Source organism: Arachis hypogaea, chromosome 18 (assembly GCF_003086295.3).
Source record: "Arachis hypogaea cultivar Tifrunner chromosome 18, arahy.Tifrunner.gnm2.J5K5, whole genome shotgun sequence".
NCBI classification, from domain to species: Eukaryota; Viridiplantae; Streptophyta; class Magnoliopsida; order Fabales; family Fabaceae; genus Arachis; species Arachis hypogaea.
Window position 1 is genome coordinate 49130091 of NC_092053.1, and position 7477 is coordinate 49137567.

At 38.0% G+C, this 7477-nt stretch overlaps 1 non-coding gene across 1 annotated transcript; it reads right to left on the bottom strand.

Annotated features, from left to right (window-relative positions):
* Window positions 1-6764: 6764 nt before the first annotated feature.
* Window positions 6765-6872, bottom strand: LOC112773419 (small nucleolar RNA R71). Its single transcript, XR_003187970.1, has one exon. It is a non-coding gene; the product is annotated as a small nucleolar RNA R71 (small nucleolar RNA).
* Window positions 6873-7477: the final 605 nt, after the last annotated feature.

The window sequence follows — 7477 nt, forward strand, 5'->3', positions numbered from 1 at the left end:
CCTAATTAACAAGTATTCTCCTTATAATACATTTTGGAATGTGATCTCTCATCTCAGCTTTTTAACTCCAAAACAATCCAAAATGCACAATTATTCAACTCATTTCATCATTCTACTGCTCCTTTGCCACTTTGTGCTTATCTTGTTATCTGCCTACCTATTTTCCTGCTTTTATTATATCTTAGATTTCTCTTTTTCAGGATGTCTAACCCTCAGCGTAAAGGAAAAGGCAAGGCAACAACTGGCAAACGGAAAAGAGGTGAATCCTCTATGTCTCTCCTGGAGCTTATGCATGATGACTCCTGGCGGAAAAAGTACTTTACCCCACAAGAGAAGGCTGACCAACTCCTCCCTGCCAATGATCCAATTAAGTTTGCAAACCGATACTGTGAGCTGAAGTATCCAGTGTTTGCTACCTCCATAAATCTATACCTGGAGAGGACTTTGAAAATTCCAGAAGAACTACAACAGTACACCTCTGATCAGATCAAACAAAGAGGCTGGTTCTTCATGGAGAGAAATTTGACTGAGGTCAATGCTTCCTAGGTAAGAGAGTTTTACTACAATTATTTCAAGACTTCCCTGGATGCAGTGCACATCAGAGGGAAATAGATACTGGTCACTGAAGAGGCCATTGAGGGTATTCTGCGCCTTCAGCCTAAGTCAGATCAGCCTGACGGTTACCAAAAGGCTGAAGAGGACATGCGCTTTTTTAGATTTGACTAGGATGCTGTCAAGGAGAGGATAGCCCTTGAACTTACTGTCCCATGGGTCATGGGTAAGAACACAACAATGCCTAAGGGTATCAAGCTGATGTATCTGAATGATGAGGCTCGGCTCTGGCACCAGATTCTGAGCAACTTTGTTATGCCGAGTACTCATGAGACGGAGCTGCCTGCTGCTATGATCACCCTCCTCTGGTGTGTGATGGAGGGTAAGGACCTATATCTGTCACGATTCATCCGGCACTATATGGCCAGGGTCCATGTCAGAGGCACCCTTCCTTTCCCTTACCTGGTTACCCAGCTAGGCCGTCGAGCTGACGTGCCTTGGGAGGATGCTGATGCGAAGCCGACTGTTGCCGACTGCAAGAAGATCATTCCTCACAGCAGGAAGTTTCTGGCTTTAGGCTACAGACTTCCATTCCTTACTACTTCTGATGAGACAGCCACGCCTTCAGCTGCCCCTTCTTCTTCCACTGCTGCACTAGCCCCACCTACTACCCCTCCAGCTGCTCCTGAGCCTTTTTACCATTTGGTGCATCGACTCTTCGCTCGCTTGGAGAGTATGGAGCATCACAACAAGCGACGCTATGAGCACCTCAAGTTGATGATCTGATCTGGCGGCGACATCCCCTCCGAGCCTGACACCCCTTTCGATACATCTAAGGTGGAGGAGGACAATCACGAGGAGGAGACACCCACCCAGGCTGCACAGGCAGGACCGGAGCAAGCTGTGCCACAGCAGGAGGAGCCACACCAGATACAGGCCACAGACCCCGAAATTCCTATCCAGTCAGAGCCTCCACTGTAGCAGACAGATCCTCCTACCTTCATCCAATCTGCAGATCCTCAGGCCACCACAGAGACCCCAGCAGCCCATCCTTCCAGTGATGACACTCCTTCACACCCAGCTTGAGTGAGCATCGAGGACGATGCTTTATTTTAAGTGTGGGGAGGTCGCCATCTCTGGCATATCATTTTGGTGAACCACTACAGACTCTTTTATTTTATTTTGGTTATTTTTTTGTAGTTTTATCTTTATTTTTATTTTTATCTTTCAGTACTTATACATTGTTCTTTTCATGTGTTTTTACTTTTATTTCTGCATTTTGCACCTTAGTTCATATTTTAGCCATTTAGTTTAGTTGCAATTCTAAACTTATTAGTTATAGAATATGTGGATTAATTAGTATAGTTTACCCCTTTTAGCATATGATAGTTTGATTTAAATTGAAAATAAAAAGGAAGTAAACTAGAGACTTTAACATAATCAAAAACAATCCACACACCTTGTATATAGAACATAACATGCTAGTTAGTTAACAACATTTCATCAAGGAAGAACACTAAAACTTTAAAGCCACCCAAGAAATTTTACATTGGGAATAATGGGAACTCTTAATTTCTACTTGCATGACATGTATAATTGATATATGATTCTTGAGCTAGAGAACACACAGCCTGTGAGTTTTGAGCTTAATTGTATGGTTACATTCAAACCATAATTTTTATTCCTGTGTGTTTCGCCCTTCTTTTTATTCTAATGTTCTTTGCTTTGTTTTAATCTATATGTCCAATATAGAATATAGATACATACTAAGAGATGATTGAGGCCATTGCTTGAAATATTCCTCACTTATCCCAAATTAGCCTACCTTTTACATCACCCTTGTTAGCCCCCCTTGAGCTTTTTAATCCCCTCTTGTTCTATAAACCACATTACTAGCCTTAAGAAGAAAAAAAAAATAAAAATCCCAAGTTGAATCCTTGGTTAGCTTAAGATAGAAATTGTGTATTGTTTAAGTGTGGAAAACTTTTATGGGAACATAGATGATAGAAACAAAGGTGGAAAGTTAAAAAGAATAAAGATGTTTCAAACTAAAAAAATTTGGGAAGTGATGAGCGGATAATTTATACGCTTTTTGACATTGTTTTTAGTATGTTTTTAGTAGGATCTAGTTACTTTTAGGGATGTTTTCATTAGTTTTTATGTTAAATTCACATTTCTGGACTTTACTATGAGTTTGTGTGTTTTTCTGAGATTTCAGGTATTTTCTGGCTGAAATTGAGGGACTTGAGCAGAAATCAGATTCAGAGGTTGAAAAAGGACTGCTGATGTTGTTTGGATTCTGACCTCCCTGCACTCAAAGTGGATTTTCTGGAGCTACAGAACTCGAAATGGCGCGCTTCCAATTGCGTTGGAAAGTAGACATCCAGGGCTTTCCAGCAATATATAATAGTCTATACTTTGGCCAAGAATAGATGACGTAAACTGGCGTTCAACGCCAGCTTTCTGCCTAAACCTGGCGTCCAGCGCCAGAAAAGGAGCCAAAACCAGAGTTGAACGCTCAAACTGGCACAAAAGCTGGCGTTCAACTCCAAGGAGGACCTTTACACGTGTAACACTCAAAGCCCAGCCCAAGCACACACCAAGTGGGCCCCGGAAGTGGATTTATGCATCAATTACTTACTCATGTAAACCCTAGTAGCTAGTTTATTATAAATAGGACCTTTTACTATTGTATTTGGCATCGGGGGATTACCTTATGATCCTTTGATCACGTTTTAGGGGGCTGGCCATCTCGGCCATGCCTGGACCTTTCACTTATGTATTTTTAACGGTAGAGTTTCTACACTCCATAGATTAAAGGTGTGGAGCTCTGCTGTTCCTCAAAGATTAATGCAAAGTCCTACTGTTTTCTATTCAATTCATCTTATTTCGCTTCTAAGATATCCATTTGCACCCAAGAACGTGATGAAGGTGATGATTATGTGTGACGCTCACCACCATTCTCCCCTATGAACACATGCCTGACAAACACTTCCGTTCTACATGAAATAAGCTAGAATGAATATCTCTTAGATCCCTTAATTGGAATCTTCGTGGCGTAAGCTAGAATGATGGCGGCATTCAAGAGAATCCGGAAGGTCTAAACCTTGTCTGTGGTATTCCGAGTAGGATTCAATGATTGAATGACTGTGACGAGCTCCAAACTCGCGATTGCAGGGCGTTAGTGACAGACGCAAAAGGATAGTAAATCCTATTCCAGCATGATCGAGAACCGACAGATGAATAGCCGTGCCGTGACAGGGTGCGTGAGCATATTATTCACTGAGAGGATAAGATGAAGCCATTGGCAAGGGTGATGCCTCCAGACGATTAGCCGTGCCGTGACAGGGCATTGGATCATTTTCCCGAGAGATGACCGAAAGTAGCCATTGACAGTGGTGATGTATCACATAAAGCCAGCCATGGAAAGGAGTAAGACTGACTGGATGAAGATAGCAGGAAAGCAGAGGTTCAGAGGAACGAAAGCATCTCCATTCGCTTATCTGAAATTCCTGCCAATGAATTACATAAGTATCTCTATCCCTATTTTATTATATAATATTCGAAAACACCATTATCACTTTATATCCGCCTGACTGAGATTTGCAAGGTGACCATAGCTTGCTTCATACCAACAATCTCCGTGGGATTCGACCCTTACTCGCGTAAGGTATTACTTGGACGACCCAGTGCACTTTCTGGTTAGTTGTATCGAAGTTGTGACAAATTATGAATGTGTAATCACGATTACGGATACCAAGTTGCTCACGTGCCAGGAATAGTTTGAGCCTGCACATCACAATTTCGGGCACCAAGTTTTTGGCGCCGTTGCCGGGGATTGTTTGAGTTTGGACAACTGACGGTTTATCTTGTTGCTCAGATTAGGTAATTTTCTTTTTATTTTATTTTCAAAAATTTTTCAAAAATATTTCTAAAAATTTCTCATCTTTTTTCGAAAAAAATTATAAAAATGTTTTCAAAAATTTGATTCAAAATGTTTAAAGATGAATTCTAGTGTTTCATGAAGCATGTAAAGCCTGCCTGGCTGTAAAGCCATGTCTAAATTTATTTGGACTGAGGCTTGCAATTTGTTATCAAGAGCAATATACTCTGGTGTTAAATGCTGAAGCTTGGCTGGCCATTGGCCATGTCTAGTGTTTTGGACTGGAGCTTTCTTTGAAAGCTTGGCTGGCTAGTGAGCCATGTCTAATTCCTGGACTGAAGCTTTAGACTAAGAATGCAAGATTCCTGGAATTCATGTTAAAAATTTTGGAATCCTTATTTTTTCTTTTTCATATAATTTTCGAAAAAAATCCAAAAAAATTAGAAAATCAAAAAAATCAAAAATATTTTTGTGTTTCTTGTTTGAGTCTTGAGTCATATCATAAGTTTGGTGTCACTTGCATATGCATCTTGCATTTTTCGAAAATATCATGCATTCATAGTGTTCTTCATGATCTTCAAGTTGTTCTTAGTAAGTCTTCTTGTTTTCGTTTGATCTTTTTTTATGTGCATTTTTCGTTTGTTAGAGTCTAAACATGAAAGATTTCTAAGTTTGGTGTCTTACATGTTTTCTTTGCATTAAAAATTTTTCAAAAATAAGTTCTTGGTGTTCATCTTGACATTCAAAGTGTTCTTGGTGTTTATCTTGACATTCATAGCATTCTTGCATGCATTCATTGTTTTGATCTAAAAATTTCATGCATTGCATAATTTTCATGTTTTTCATAAAAATTTCAAAAATAAAAAAAATATCTTTCCCTTTTTCTCTCATCAAATTCGAAAATTTGAGTTGACTTTTTCAAAAATTTTTAAAATCAAGTTGTTTCTTATGAGTCAAATCAAATTTTCAATTTGAAAATCTTATCTTTTTCAAAATCTTTTTCAAAAATCAAATCTTTTTTTCAAATTTCTTAGTCATTTTCGAAAATTCCAAAAATATTTTTCAAAAATCTTTTTCTTATTTTTATATCAAATTTTCGAAAATAACATAATCAATTAATGTTTTGATTAAAAAATTTGAAGTTTGTTACTTGCTTGTTAAGAAAGATTCAAACTTTAAGTTCTAGAATCATATCTTGTGATTTCTTATGAATCAAGTCATTAATTGAGATTTTAAAAATCAAATCTTTTTCAAAACTAATTTCTAAAATATCTTCTTATCTTACCTTTTTCAAAAAAAATTGGTTTCAAAATATCTTTTCTAACCTCCTAACTTCTTATCTTTTCAAAATTTGTTTCAACTAACTAACTAACTTTTTGTTTGTTTCTTAACTTTTTCAAAACTACCTAACTAACTCTCTCTCTCTCTCTCTAATTTTCGAAAATATCTTCCCTCTTTTTCAAAAACTTCTTTTTTATTAACTAATTATTTTTATTTTTAATTTTAAAAATTTTTTCAAAAAAATACTAACATTTTTCAAAAACCAATTTCGAAAGTCACTAACTCTTTTTCAAAAATAATTTTCGAAAATTATCCCTCCCCCATCTTATTCTATTTATTCATTCATATCCTAACATCTCATCTCACATCTCTGCCATCCTCACAGTTGTGTTTCTTCCATTATATTACATTCTTTGTCTTCCCCTCTTCTTCTACTCACACAAGGATCCCTATACTGCGGTATAAAGAATCCATATTATTATTATTATTTTTTCTGTGCCCTCTTCTTTGTCATATGAGCAGGAGCAAGGACAAGAATATCCTTGTTGAAGCAGATCCAGAACCTGAAAGGACTCTGAAGAGAAAATTAAGAGAAGCTAAATTACAATAATCCAGAGATAACCTTTCAGAAATTTTCGAACAGGAAGAGGAGATGGCAGCCGAAAATAATAATAATGTAAGGAAGATGCTTGGTGACTTTACTGCACCTAATTCCAATTTACATGGAAGAAGCATCTCCATTCCTGCCATTGGAACAAACAACTTTGAGCTGAAACCTCAATTAGTTTCTCTAATGCAGCAGAACTGCAAGTTTCATGGACTTCCATCTAAAGATCATTTTCAGTTCTTAACTGAATTCTTGCAGATATGTGATACTGTTAAGACTAATGGAGTAGATCCTGAAGTCTACAGGCTCATGCTTTTCCCTTTTGCTGTAAGAGACAGAGCTAGATTATGGTTGGATTCTCAACCCAAAGACAGCCTGAACTCTTGGGATAAGCTGGTCACGGCTTTCTTAGCCAAGTACTTTCCTCCTCAAAAGCTGAGCAAGCTTAGAGCTGATGTTCAAATCTTCAGACAGAAAGAAGGTGAATCCCTCTATGAAGCTTGGGAAAGATACAAACAGTTGACCAAAAAGTGTCCTTCTGACATGCTTTCAGAATGGACCATCCTGGATATATTCTATGATGGTTTATCTGAGCTATCAAAGATGTCACTGGACACTTCTGCAGGTGGATCCATTCACCTAAAGAAAACGCCTACAGAAGCTCAAGAACTCATTGACATGGTTGCTAATAACCAGTTCATGTACACTTCTGAAAGGAATCCTGTGAGTAATGGGACGCCTATGAAGAAGGGAGTTCTTGAAGTTGATACTCTGAATGCCATATTGGCTCAGAACAAAATATTGACTCAGCAAGTCAATATGATCTCTCAGAGTCTGAATGGAATGCAAGCTGCACCCAACAGTACTCAAGAGGCTTCTTATGAAGAAGAAGCTTATGATCCTGAGAACCCTGCAATAGTAGAGGTGAATTACTTAGGTGAACCTTATGGAAACACCTATAACTCATCATGGAGAAATCATCCAAATTTCTCATGGAAGGATCAAAAGTCTCAACAAGGCTTTAATAATGGTGGAAGAAACAGGTTTAGCAATAATAAACCTTTTCCATCATCCACTCAGCAACAGGCAGAGAACTCTGAACAAAATACTTCTAATTTGGCAAACTTAGTCTCTGATCTGTCTAAGGCCACTGT